This window comes from Amblyomma mixtum, chromosome 3 (assembly GCF_055824585.1).
Source record: "Amblyomma mixtum isolate Tamu chromosome 3, ASM5582458v1, whole genome shotgun sequence".
In the NCBI taxonomy this organism is placed as follows: Eukaryota; Metazoa; Arthropoda; class Arachnida; order Ixodida; family Ixodidae; genus Amblyomma; species Amblyomma mixtum.
Genome location: NC_143014.1, coordinates 398,938,889 through 398,953,749, shown reverse-complemented (window position 1 = coordinate 398,953,749; position 14,861 = coordinate 398,938,889). Strand labels below are relative to the sequence as shown.

At 43.9% G+C, this 14,861-nt stretch overlaps 1 long non-coding RNA gene across 1 annotated transcript; it reads right to left on the bottom strand.

Annotated features, from left to right (window-relative positions):
- Positions 1–1,187: 1,187 nt before the first annotated feature.
- Positions 1,188–3,955, bottom strand: LOC149357322 (uncharacterized). Its single transcript, XR_016289899.1, has 3 exons — positions 3,340–3,955; positions 2,538–2,622; positions 1,188–1,477 (listed from the first exon to the last, which is right to left on the bottom strand). It is a non-coding gene; the product is annotated as an uncharacterized LOC149357322 (long non-coding RNA).
- Between the last annotated feature and the right edge of the window lie 10,906 nt (positions 3,956–14,861).

Genomic DNA, 14,861 nt, shown 5'->3' with positions numbered 1-14,861 from the left:
ACCATTATTCTTATGTATCTTTATTACCTAGTCAGGTACCCCACCACTGTGACAAAGCCAAGGTGCAGGCACAATCCAAGCAAAATGAGGAATGGCGAACGACTACTCTGGAGAGGTCCCCACTTGATTTCAAGTGGCCTGTGAATATAATAGAGCACAATACATAGTATTAAATAGTAGTCAAGTAACTAAAAAATGCACTGTGTGGAGAAAAATGTGCATGCTAAAGCAGTTTCTGCTTGGAAAAAATAAGCTCCAGAATGACAGTACAGGCGAATACAAATGCAACTAGGAATCAAAACCTTCAATGACGTGCTATTTGTACTAAATCACAGAACTTTTCAGAAAGTGACTGCATTTAGGCGCCATTTATCGTATGCTGTGCGATGTCAGTGCACGTTAAAGAACCCCCGGTGGTCGAAATTTCCGGAGCCCTGCACTACGGCGTCCCTCATAGCCCGAGTGGCTTTGGGACGTTAAACCCCATAAAACAAACTTCGATTCAAAACAGTCCTTATCATTCCAGCGGAGAGAGAACAAAAATGGCGAACATTTTCTAGGTATGGAAACTGCTAAAAAATTGGAAACAAAATTTTTTAAATCGAGATCTATGAAATTGTCACCCTAGGCATCTTCAAATCATTTTGAAGACAGATGTGATGTAAGGGCGTATGGGTTCTAACCAGTCAGTGGTTAGGGCACTCGTCTACTGAGCCAGGCAACCCAAGGTTTGATCCCGGCTGTGGAGGCTGTGCCTGTGTGCATGCAAGGTGCCTGTGTAGCAATGTCAGTGCACGATAAAAAGAACCCAGAGTGGTCGAAATTATCCACAGCCCTCCACACAGCGTCCCTCATAGCCAGTTGCTTTTTGACGTTAAATCCCATGAACCAAATCAAACCGAATTCTGAGAAAAACAAATGACATCAGTTATAGGGCCAAAATCTATCACCAAAACATTGGAGGTCACAGTGCCAAGCTTACGATTTTGTGAAATATATTTGCTCTTTCAGTTGTATACAAAGCGTTTTAACTGCTCAATTAATTAGCCTTAAATGAAACAATCTAACCTACGCAGACTATGCTCCAAGCTTTGTGAATTTGCAGCGCACCTAATTCTGTACCAGGGGACTAAAAATGTTAGGCTACATGAGGCAGCAAACCAAAAAACTAATAGTGTGCACACAAATGCTCACAAAAATCAAAAGTATCTTTCTCCATAAAAGTGGATAACACGAGGTGTGGAATGTAACCTTTGGGTATGCCAGGTCTATGCAGACGAGCACACTTTTGGTCATCACTGTACACACAAAAACAGTCTCAAGCTCAAAAAAGGTATAAGAGAATCAACTTGCCTCAGCTTTCTTTGCGTGCCTTTCCTGCAGCTGCTTCCGCCTGCAGGACGCATGCTGCAGCCATTTTTTTACCACTCCTTCTATCTCGGCCAGTGTTGAGAAATCTTGTTCGATCGAACAGCATCTATGCAGAACGATAGGACACATTCAATATGAAAGCACATATGGAAAAAAGAGCCGTGAATGGTCGATATTGTAATAAGTCTGGTTGGCAGATCATAAACGGGGAATGCAGCATGAGGAAACACGGATGGGAACAAAACTGGAATGGGCTGGCACATACTTTTTCATTGCCATTGTGAAAACTGTTTTCTAAATGCATCAGCATGCAATTAGATTTTGATATTACTTAAGCAATACTAGTTGGACTTCCATAAATATTTGCTAAAAGTTGTATAATGCATGCTAAATTACTTATAAGCAGAAAGTCAAGGCAACTATTTTTTAAAATAAGAACAGGGTGTCTGGTTATGAGAAATGCACATAAATTTGTAACAAAAAGTAAAGCTCCACATTCTAGAGAAAGCGTTACACAGCGTTACTGAATTCAGTCTGAAGTGATGCAGTGTCAGAACCATCAGTTATTAAGCAGTAGATGACACAATCAGCAGCAAAAAACAAGCAGAAACAACACTAAATGAACTGCTAATACAGGTCAGAAAGAGTTAACATGCTAAAGTACATCCTTGAGGCATGCCTGAAAGGATTGGAACATCATAAGAGTTGGTTACATTAACAGTCAAATGATGTGCAGTTAGGAAGAAAGTCGGCGACCCTGTAGAAAACCAAATAGTCGTTGAGGTGCCTTAGTCTTATTGTAGAAACCTGGAGTTTAACACAGAAACATGCCTTGGAGACGTCTAAAATCAAAGCTCTTTCCAGACCCAGAAGCTATAAATGTATGTCAATCACTACCGAACATTATAAATTGTGCTTCATGAAAGCATTTGCGGAACCAAAGTTGGGACGTGTGAAAAAACAGGTTTAACTCAAGTGAGTTAATTAGGCCAGTGAAACGTGATTGCTTGAATTTTTGTGTTATGTTAAGAAGAAAGATGTGGCAGTAGTTGGCAATTAGCCTGTCTTTAATGAAAAACTAGAATATATTTGGTGAAAGCTATTTGCTTTCCATAGGTCATGACTTTCCATAGGTCATGAATGAAGCACGAAAAACAGTTTCATACCAGCTCTTTGTCTTGATGGAGCAAATGCAGCTAGTGAGTGACAACATACAGACAGCCTCTTTTCTGAACATGCTCTCCAAAATACCTGAAAATGAACAGGAGGGAAGAATGGTCACACCCAGTTGCATTACAGGTTTACCATTTGCAACTCTCATTTTATATAATGTAACCCCGTACTGGGGCACACGAACAGTAGCAAGAATTTTCACAGCACTACTTGCATTGACACACTGCAATAAAAAGAATTTTTCAGCAAAAGTTATAGAAACCACAAGCTGAAAGACAAAAATAGTCAAGAACCAAATATCATGAAGTGAGCAACAACTGAAATAGGAGAAAATTAGAAGTAAGAAAAAACCCACAAAGGTTTTTTAAAAGCACAAAGATGAAAAAGCAATGTCAGACCGCAAAAGGCAAATTTAAACAGAAGAGCTTGACTTAAAACAAAGCCCATTTAGTTTTGAAGAGAAGAGCAGCAACGAAAGGGGACCTTTTAGCAAATTTTACACCAACACAAGATCTGCCAAAACTGTCTTCTTGAGCCGCCGGAGACTGGAAACTGTCTACCTTTGTAGTGAGGGTGATAGCATGCCAGGCGGCCGACACAGGCATTCCCGCGCCACTACTGTACCATGTATCCGCTTCGGGGACAAATCCAGTTAACTAAACGCCACGCATTTTTAAGCTATCTATGCACTCCACGAACTGATAAACCGGCTGGTGAAATCGCCAGCACGAAAACTGCACAATGGCACAAACGAACACTAACACTTGTTTGAAAGAAAAGTGTGCAAAAACTGACCATTATTGCCGTCCTTCACGTAGTCCCCCAGTACACTGCACAATGCTGGCACAGGACGGTATACGACGCGCACAAGCTTGCCGCCACAACGAAGAAAATGCGAACACGCGAAAAAATAAAATGTGCAAAGGAACGCTGAAAGGAACCAAGAAAACATCGCTTCGCGGCCGCCGCGGCTAATGATGATGCCCATGGCCGTTGGGCTGCCTAATGTCAATAGAGTTCTAGTTACGGTTCTGGTTTGAAATTCGCGGCGTTTGTGGCTTTCAGTCTAACTTGAGAAGTTTCTTCAAATAATCGAACTGCACATGCATTTGCTTGCATAAAATAAAATCAAAGCATGTAATTGCTGACTGATTAAATAATTCATTCCTGAAAACTTCAGATTGCGAAAGCAAGAAAAATTAAAATCTAAAGGCAACATAATTTTAATGTGTTTCCTGGTAAGCTGTTTGCACATTTCCAAATCTTCCACTGTGCTGAAAGAAAAACATGTATGAATGTCATCTGAATATCCACTAACTGATATCTGAATCCGATAGTCCTCTCAATATGCAGAGGATATCATACATAGACATTGGCCGTTAGGACCATTAGTGGACATCCTCTGCATATTCATGGTTTGCTGGGAAGCAACTCTCGCTCGATGCTCGCCATATACAGGGTGTTTCACCTAAGACTTTCTGCAATTTTTAAAAATGAGCTATTTGAATTAGATGCGCGCTTTTTCTGGCATAGCATTGTCAGTGGTGTAGTACATCATAATGCAGCTAAGACGTGCTAACTAGCAGGCTTGTTAACCAATATTTAATAGTTAAATTTTAAACTATTACCCTTGGGCTCCTTAATTATTGAGAGGCATGTAGCCCACCGTAAGTAATGTCCATATCCGTTTTTAGAATTTCGAGAACGCGATTATCCTCGGCGCTGTGGCCCAACAAATTTTGGCTATTTCGACGAGTTAGGTTCACTGGAGAGGTTGCTTTGCCTGCAAGCTTCTCAAACCGCATGCATTTTGGCGCGATGTAGGCGAAATTTGTTGGGCCACAGCGCCGAGGATAATCGCGTTCTCGAAATTCTAAAAACGGCTATGGACATTACTTACGGTGGGCTGCATGCCTCTCAATAATTAAGGAGCCGAACGGTAATAGTTTAAAAGTTAACTATTAAATATTGGTTAACAAGCCTGCTAGTTAGCACGTCTTAGCTGCATTATGATGTACTACACCACTGACAATGCTATGCCAGAAAAAGCGCGCATCTAATTCAAATAGCTTATTTTTAAAAATTGCAGAAAGTCTTAGGTGAAACACCCTGTATATAATGTACAAAAGACGCCAGACACCCTTGGCGCAGACACCCTTCACTGCGATGGGGCCTATCAAGGACTTGAAGTGAACGATGACAGTGTTTTCCTCACAGAGATGCAGAATGTTGGCCAGCAGAGGCTCCGGAAGCCCCAGGTCCGACAGGGAGGTAAAAACATGAATAAAAGCAAAGCATGGCATGGGGTTACGCTGTTGTACGGTTGCTCGGCAGTGAGTATCTCCGTGTGGGCGAACTAAATGCCTTCGAACCGATGGTCTGGAGGAAATTCATTTTGTACTCCGCCTTAAGCCATGGCACGGCTGGTCTCGACACGCGCGCTCGCTCTCTCTTACGGCCTGTGCATGACAGGCAGTTGGTATACCTATCGCCGCAATTCTCCGGGGGCGCTGCGAGCCAACCCTCTCTGCGCATCAAGGCACCATAACCCTCTCAGCTCGAGGGGAGCCTCTGAAATGTACCCTTAAGGTAGCCTCGGCGCGCGCTGGTTCGGTTACTTTGCACATGTTGCTGAATGGCTGCTCCGAGCACTGAACAAGAACTTGACAACTATATCTTATGCAGCCACTGCTATCGGCAAGCAAAGCAGGGAACTAGTAGACGGATCTCAAAACATTGAAGTTGGCATGCAATGCGGGTAGGGCTGAATCATTTGTGACTGACAGGAATAAAAGTGAGGCAAGATGTTTCAGTGAGAAACCAGGGTTAGGAAACTTATTTTCATCTTCAAGGCTCGCACAGTCTCTGTCTGTACTTGGAAATGTATGAAGAAAATACTAGCACTTGCCACTTGGAAACATTCAAATGTATCTGTGCCATCTGTTCTCACTGTGCGAAACATGCCAGATGAGAACGATCCTTTGCTTTTTGGAACTCCGACATCGTTTCACTTACTTAGAAGGACTGAAAACAATATCAGGCTTATAATGACTTATACAACATTGTCGTGTGACTCAGTTCCGAGGGATGTCAGTTACTACAGCCTGAAATGCTTTTGCATTTGCTTGTGGATGAAACATGGCGGCTTGTAATTTTGGTTTGTGAATTTCTTTGTGTAGTTGACGAGAAGAATTTGGAGAAAATTTTCAAAAATGAGATGTGCTAGGCGTTTGGTGTGACTTCTGTCAACACCTTCCGGGCAGCATAGGAGGGGTGAGTCTTCTAGATGTGCTTCAACAATTAGTTGCAAGGCTTCGAGAATCTTTGATCGCAGGAGATCCTTGACCGCCTTTTCAAAAAACGCCGAAATCATTTCCAGGGGAGCTAGAAACTCCGGCTATGGATAGTGAAATTCACCATTCTCGAGCACATATAAGTTTGTACGGAGGACTGCTAGTGTTGTTCATGGCCGCCACCTCGCCTCAACTACAGTGTAGTGTGCTCACTCCGCGCCGGCTCAATGGGGGAGCGGTGGCCCAGCGAATGTCGACAGGTTTCTGTTTCGCGGCGCCGACACGAGGTGGCGCCACAGTAGACTTCACGGTAGGATTTGCCGTCGCCGTCAGTGCGCCGTGTGTATTTGTGGGCTCGTTGTTGTTCTGTTGTGCGGTTTTGCACTGGTTTGAGCGCTTCTCGGGGGGTCATTTCACGTTTTTGTTCACGTATGGTGCCAGTGCTTGTTCAAGCTTGCCCAGATAAGCGGCCTTCAAATGCAGGGCCCTCCATATTCAAACTTGGGTGCCTGCGCATGACCACGATGAGCACGTAGGTAGAAGTGACTGTAGACTTGTTTTCTACGTAATAGGGTATGTTGCACGGAAGTGTGTACTGGAGACAAATTGCCAAATGTGCATTATCTTGCTTACAATGCAGTCTCCCAATGAAAACTGTTTTCCTGCGAGGCTGACAAAATACCGCGACCATGGAGGACTGCTCTACCCACCGGCGCAGCTTTATGGATTTGTGTTGAAGCTTGAAAACCTCTCCACAGAAAACCTCACAGAACCAACTTCTTTTTGAAGTCTGCTTCTAACCACTTCCAACATATGAAGAATGCTTTCGGAATGTAATTCATTGCAGCGAAGAAAAACTCGAACGGGCGAAGCACCTTAAACTGAGCCGTTGCTGACGCTGCTCTGAAGTGCTAGAAAAAGTTGAACGAAAAAGAGGCGAAGTGGTTTAGTTTACGGGGTTTTATCGTCTCTGAGCGACTCAGGCTATGCGGGACGCTATAGTGAAGGGCTCCGGAAATTTCCACCACATGGGTACAACTCACTGTAACCTGGGGTTCTTCAACGTGCACTGACATCATACAGTACGTGGGCCTCTATAATTTCGCCTCCATCGAAATTCGACAGCCGTGGCCGGGTTCGAACCAAGGTTCGAACCCATGTCTTTCGGATCAGCAGCCGAGCGCCATCTGAGCCACCGCTGCCAGAGGCGAAATGAGCGAGCATAAATGCATGCAGTGATGACAAATATCTGCCTCATTCTTTATTTTTTTAAATAGCAGTGGATGCTGCATGGCTGTTCAAAAAAATGTGAAGTCAGTTACTGTTGTGTCGAAATTGTTTCGGTACGCGTGCCTCGATCGTATTTAGCGCAAAGCGCTAATTTTAAATAATGTATATGCCCCCCTCCCCCCTTCCTTGTACTTTCGCTCACTTATGTGTCTCCCTTCTACTTCCCTGCCCCTCTGTGTTATGTGTGCTGCAGCTTAATTGGCTCCTTGCGAATAGAAATAACTGCTGCCGCCGACACACTCTCCATTCCGCGTTTGTCCCTGGCATATAATCAAATTCCGCCACACCACATGCTACTACTATTAACTTTAAGTATTAAGACAAAAAGCTGTATGACCCCTCGGTACGCAGTGCGTTGTAACTGCAGGGAAACATTGCAGGCACGAGTGACAATACGTGATCATCCCTGCGTGCCAAGCGTATACTGATAAAAGTTGCTAATGTAACCCCTCATGCAATGTCCCTTGTGGAACTTTGAGAAATAAATAAACATGTGCACATGCCAGAAATTAAGTTCCATTCAAGATCTGCCGAGCCATTTCGATGACACACACGCGAATGTTGCGATAATAATTCAATTTGTCGGCGCGGCTACCACGGCTACTGCGACGCCAGCCGAATGCGCCACTCGCTTTCACCCGTGAAGACGCGTGCAACGCCACCACGCGCCACCGCGCCCTGTCGACACCGGCGGGGTCACCCCGAGCGGGCCTGTGAGCACACTACCCAATATTCTAGTTCACTGTACCTCAACTGATGCGCTTCAAAAATATTTCAACTAAATAGAAGAAAAACTAACAGTTGTATTATTGTAGGTAAGTATTTAAGCTGTAACTGAATATTTTAAAAGTTTGTCGATTTTACGTGCCCTTTTGTTTATAATTTGTTGTCACGTGGCTATAACGTACTTCCGTGCGTGGCAGCAGCGAACTAGCCCCCCTACCTCATTGTTGCCACACGTGTGGCAGGATCCCTTTCCTTTCTTTATTCCTTTCAGCATTTCTTCACTCGTTTTTATTTTTCTTTCGCGTGTTCACTTTTTCTTCCTTGTGGTGGCAAGCTTGTTGTGCACGTTGTACACTGTCCTGTGCCCGCATTGCACGATCTACTGGGGGACTACATGGAGAACAGCAATAATGATGACTTTTTACGACACTCTTCTGTCAAACAAGTATTAGTGTTCGTTTTTGCCATTGTGCAATTTTCGTGCAGGCAATTTCACCAGCTGGTTTATCAGTTCACGGAGTGCATAGATGGTTTAAAAATGCATGGTGTTTAGTTAGCTCGATTTGTCCCCGAAGCGGAGACATGTTACTGTAGTGGCGCGTGAAACCGCTGTGCTCTGTGCCACTTCTCTGCCTCTAAACAGCGACCTGCACACATGGGACTTCAGTGTTTAGTTGTAAGGCCAGCAAAGTTGGCGGCAGTTTAGCTGTGCCTTCTAAGAACTGATGGAATAACCTGCACTTTGATGGAACACATTCCACAGCACATTACGGCCACCTGGCAGTAGACAGTTTAAAGTCCAGTTTCCGGCTCAAGAAGACAGTTTTGGCAGATCTTATGTTGGTGTAAAATTTGCTAACAGGTACCCTTTCGTTGCTGCTCTTCTCTTCAAAACTAAGTGGGCTGCTTTGTTTTTAGTCAAGCTCTTCTGTTTAAATTTGCCTTTTGCGGCCTGGCATTGTTTTTTCATCTTTGTGGGAACTTGGTCTTCTCTAACTTGTAATTTCCTCCTATTTCAATTCTTACTCATTTCATGATATTTGGCTCTTGAATATTTTTTCTTTCAGCTTGTGGTTTTCTATAACTTTTGCTGAAATTTTCTTTTTTTATTCAGTGTGTACAATGCAAGTTCTGCTGTGAAAATTCTTGCTGCTGTTTGTGTGCCCCAGCAAGGGTTTACATTATAAGTATAAAATGACAGTTGCAAAATGTAAACCTCCTGTAATGCAGCTGGGCGTGACTGTTCTCTTCTCTCCTGTTCTTTTTCAGGTATTTTGGAGAGCATGTTCAGAGAAGTGACTGCCTCGTGCATCTTGTCATTCACTAGCTGCATTCTGCTCCATCAAGACAAACAGCTGGTATGAAACTGTTATTCGTGCTTTATTTTTAGGTAATTAGTTATGACCTATGGAAAGCACATAGCTTTCACCAAATATATTCTAGTTCTTCACTGAAGACAGGCTAATCGCCAACTACTGTCACATATTTTGTCCTCACATAACACATAAAAATTTCAGGCAATCATGCTTCACTTGTTTCATTAACTCGCTTGAGTTAAACCTGTTTTCCCACTCATCCCAACTTTGATTCCCCAAATGCTTTCTTGAATAACAATTTCTAATGTTCGGCAATGACTAAGATAAATTTATAGTTTCTGGGTCTGGAAAGAGCTTTGTTTTTAGATGTCTCCAAGGCATTTCTTTGTGTTAAGCTCCACGTTTCTACAATAAAACTAAGGCACCTCAACAATCACTATATGGTTTTCTACAGGATCACTGACTCCCTTTCTAACTGCACATCATGCGACTATTAATGCAGCCAACTCTCGTGATGTTCCCACCATTTCGGGCGTGCCTAAAAGATGTGCCTTAGCATGTTAATTCTTTCTGACCTGTATTAGTAGTTCATTTAGTGTTTCTGGTTCTATTATTTTTTCGCTGCTGATTGTGTCACCTACTGCAAAATAATGATGGTTCTGACATTGCATCACTTCAGACTGAATTCAATAGCACTGTATAATGCTTTCTCTTGAATTTGGAGTTTTACTTTGTTACAAATTTGAGCATTTCTCATAACCAGGCACCCTGTTCCTGTATGACTTCTTTCTGCATATAGCTACTTAAGCATGCATGCATATTACCTTTAACAAAAATTCAAGGCAGTCCAACTAATATTGCCTACATAATATCAAAATCTAATTGCATGCTGATGCATTTAGAAATCAATTTTTGCAATGGCACTGAAAAAGTATTTGTGTCCTACCTATGTCTTGCTTGATGTATGATATCCTCATCCTATGTGGGCCCTGGTTGGTCTGCTTACAAATTGCCTCAAGAATGTGCACACTTGCTCAATGCATTTCATCCTGCTTGCTTAGCATACTACAAACACCATACCAATGAAAAAAGCCTCATTTCATTTATTTTCTCCTTAAGGGCCCGAGGGCATTACATAAGGAAGAGGCGAATTATCACAATGTATATTTCTTGGACGTGGAAAAAGGTGAAGAGAAAGATATAAAATACAACGAAGGCAAGCAAAAAAAACAAGAAAAAAAGATACAGTAAAAAATGCAGAAATACATCTAAGTGAAATAACAGCAAACAAGCAAGTGCAAGAAAAACAAAAATTACACTAGGGCGCAGAAATGCAACTAGGCGATGTAACAAAAGAATACAAAGGGGGCAGTCTATTCAGGATGGCGGAAGTTTTAGCTTATTACGGAATTGATTTCTATCTGAGCATTTGGCTATGTTTTTGGGTAAGGAATTCCATAAGACTATTGCATGAGGGAAAAATGAATGCAAGGGTAGAAATTCATGCTAGAGACTGGCTATGGCTTAAACGGGAAGATCTTAGTGGTGTTGTTAGTAGCTCATGTCTGGACTGCGGGTGATAATAAAATGTGTGAAGAAGGCACAAACGAGATATGATGTGGCGTGATGCGAGGGACGGCAAGTCGAGGTCTCTTTGCCATAAGGTCTCTTTGCCTGACTCTGCCATAAGGTGTCTTGTCTCTTTCATAAGACCACAAATGGCCCTGACTTCACTTTTGTCACATCTGATACTTGATATCTCCGTGCATCAACCACCCTCATGAAGTCAGCATATCTCACCAAATATGGTCATATGCATGTTCATTTCCGCTAAAAACATGCCGTGATTGGCAGCACTGTCCAGTGATTAGAAGTATAGTTGGATACGGCTAAAGAATGAAGTGGCAGATGTCCCTCAACGGATGCCCCCCAGTCAATAGCATGCATCAGTTTTCATGAGGCAGTGGATAATCCTCTTTCATCTGGCACTCCCTGTGACGTCACGCTGGCCGGCCCAAGAGGATTAACCCCGACATCATGAGAAACGGTCAACGCCATTGGGTGGAGGGCCTGCTTTGAGAGGCATTTGTCGCTTGATTCTTGAGTAGTATCCCACTGTAGTCACCAACGTTAAAGGCCTACTTGACCGAAATTTTTCAAACCGTAAAAAGGTTGTTTTTTCATAGTACACCCCCGTATTATGCTACCCTCAAAACATTACGCTCCAGTTTCAAGCAGTTACGGTGAAAAAGGCACGTAAAAATCGGAGTTTTCAAAACCGAAACTGGAAAAACGGGCGCCATTGCCGCCCGCCGGAAGTGACGCATGTTTGAGACTACTCCGGACGGGTTCGGAGCGTCTGCTCGTTGCGGCTAGAGTTCCTGTATATGCATATATACAGGAACTCTAGTTGCGGCTCGAGCAAAGCGCTGGTAGCGGTAGCGCGTGCAGCACTTTGTGCGATAAATACTGGTTATATGTGAAAACACACATCTTGAAACGGATGAAACGCCCTAGAAAAAGTTTTAAACGTGTTTTATTTGCTGTAGTAGACTAGAAAAGTCCTGGCTCAACCTCAGTGAAGATGATTGCGCCGCAATGCTTGTGAGCGCTGTTTGCCTGGCAGTATTCGATTACAGCTTGTGCAAAGTTCGGATATAGCGGAGGAAGGAAGCATATTCAAATGGAGGCCAAGTAGAAGTGCTTGTATTATAAAGTCGGCTTTTTTGAGCGGGCACGCGCGTGCCAACAGCACATGTGCGCTCTGCTGTGCGTGCAATATGGTTTTTGTTGTCTTGATAAAAAAAAATGACCTGCCTTCTCCTTTTCCTTCTCATTTTTCTCCCCCGTCGAAAGGTATTCCTGCCTGTGCACAGAAATTTTGAACAGGTGCTGTGAACGCCAGTTAAATCAATAAAAACGGATGGATGTGTAAAAAGAGAGCTGAAGAGAATTAAGTGCTGCGTTAAGCGAAAGAATATGCCAGAAGCAAAATTTGTGTTGCAAAATAAATATATATTTTTCTCTTCGAGGACCGTGGCATTAGTGCGGTGCCGATGGTGGGCTGGTTTATCTTTGCGCGCCTCGGTCGGGCAAGCCACTGCGCGTTGCGAAATACATGTCGATTCAAATGAACAAAAACTTATGCGTTGCGTTCATTACAGTATTTACCTAGAACCACTTAAAGCCCGTGTACTGCAGGGACGGAAAGGTTTTTCTAATCTTTTCAAACCACGCAGCTGGGCAGAACGACGTGGTTGCCGAACCCCAGTCGACCGTATACGCCCACCGCGCAAATTACCGTAGGTATTTCTAACCAAACATATAAATTTGATATTTATATGTTATGGATCACCAACTAGCCCGCACCCTTACCCTACTGAATAAAATCAAAATTCTTTGAAAAGATTATCATTCAAATAATTAACATGCGTGCAGTTCTCTGGGGTCTTGGAGACGCGTCTCGAATGGTAACGCTGAAGCTTCTTGTAATCGACCTCAAGTGTGAATGGCGTGAGGCAGTAAGAAAGTCGACGTTTTCAGTAACGCTTGTGTGGCCTTCCAGGATTCTCAGCCCGGCCTCCAAATCTTCGAGGCAGCAGATACACTTGGCGCACGACAGCATTATTGCGCATTGGGCAGAGCTGTACCTGCAATAAACGGGTGTGCAAATGTTGATTCCTTTTCAGACGAACCAGACCTCTCCTTAGACCTCTGCCTGGTGTAAATAACGTGCCGTCAAAAGGGCGTTGCTCGATGAGCAAAGCCGTCCACTTTAACTTCTGGACCGGCTTAGCTTGCTTGTGACAAGTGGTTCCCCCCTCCTCTCTATTCTCCCGATTAGAGACGCCGTGAAGCCTTCGGTTCGTGGCATGCTTTGCCGATCGGGCCAGAAAGACATAGGTGCTCTAATGCATGATGTAGACCGGGTCTATTGACAAAGCCCAACCCACAAAAGGGGTTAGCGCGAGGCAGAAGCGTCAGTCACCCACCATTATCTTTTTTGAAGAAGAGAGGGGAATTCGCGTTAAAACCTGAGCTCCACACAGCTGACACCAGCCTTCGAGATCGGGGGTGAAGGGCAGTGGACGAGAGGTATACATGGTACTTTCCGCATTCCTCGTATTCCCTTCCGCGGCCATGCACTTCGTCTACATGATGCCAGCAGTTTATTTTTCTCGGATACCATCGAGCTTCGCGGTGAAAACAGCCAGAAACGCGCCAGAAAAAGAGCTTACAAGGCGCGCGGACTCACTTCAGAACGCCTGAAACTGGCGAGCCGCCGATGCCGGTGTCTCAACTGTGCGTCATTTCCGGTCAGGTTTGTTAGTTGTTCAGCACACCGCTAGGGGTCTGCGTCGTCTGCTACAGAGGTTTTTGAACGCTTCTAAAATTCTAGACGCTTCACAGCCCTAATATTAAATATAAATATTGTTAATAACATGTGTTTCAGTTTGCTATGGCTTGCTCTTCTTTTTGTATTAAACATTCAGGCAATCGCTTTTGACCTTTGTACTCTAAAACCGGTATCTGGATTTAGTCTGCTTTAGTAACTCAGGATGTTCTTTTATTTGAACTGTCCTATACTTGATGAATATTTGTTTTCTTGGGTACTGGTCAGTTTTTACTGCGAAGCAATACTACTTTAGCTACCGCCTCAGCTCATTCCAGCGCGAGGCGGTAGTAGGCACCACTTTACCTTTGGCATGACCTTTGCCATGACGTCATACCATCTGTGTAAAAACGGGGCCCCATTTCGCGCCGTCGCAGCACGAGGCTGGTAGGCACCAACGCCGGTTCGCTCCTCTCGTCAAGCCTGTCAGATACCGCCTCAAGCAAGCAAGACACTTCGGCAGAATGCAAAGAGGAAGCATCAGCGAGCTACGGAGACAGCAGTAAAAGGAGAAGAATGACTTTCCAAGCGGTGTGTTCAATATGCAGCCCGACGAAAACGGTCAACGTCTTCGGTAGAAACAACGTCAGAACCTATCGTATTGCTTCGCAATTACCAGGCTTAACCAAGCTAAGCCACAGCCAGTTTTTCTTTCCTCTAGTGCCATATCTGCTTTCTGTTAGTGCTACTTTCTTCCATGATACCTCTAGCTGACTTAGAGGGTAAGGCTAGAAAAGATTACGGTGGATGCACATTTGTTTACTTGGCTTTATCGCATGCTTCTTGTCATTATTGCCTTTCAGTAAAGATGCCAAGCCATTTGGGTGAAACATTAGCTTTTGCTTATTCTTGTGCACCCATTTCTTGTCCATATTTCCTGCTGACTGTGTCATCATTACTGTTCAACAAAATGCACTGTTATATCCACAGACCTCCAAGGACCTGGCACTAAAGAATGGACGGCAACAGACGCTGATCATTATCTCTACTAGGCAATAAAATATGGCTGAGGTCAAAGCACAAGTGATTGCATTCCTTGACATTCTTCCATACTCAAAGCCTGTGCCTGTGCATATTCCTTGCCCATGTACTGCAACGAGGTGGAATTTAGTTCGGTTTATCGGGGTTTAACGTCCCAAAGTGACACAAGCTATGAGAGACCCCGTACTGAATGGCTCCGGAAATTTCGACCACCTGGGGTTCTTTAGCATGCACTGACATCACACAGTACATGGGCCTCTAGAATTTCGCCCCCACCGAAATTCAGCTGCCGCGGCTGTAACGAGGTGAAAATTCTTA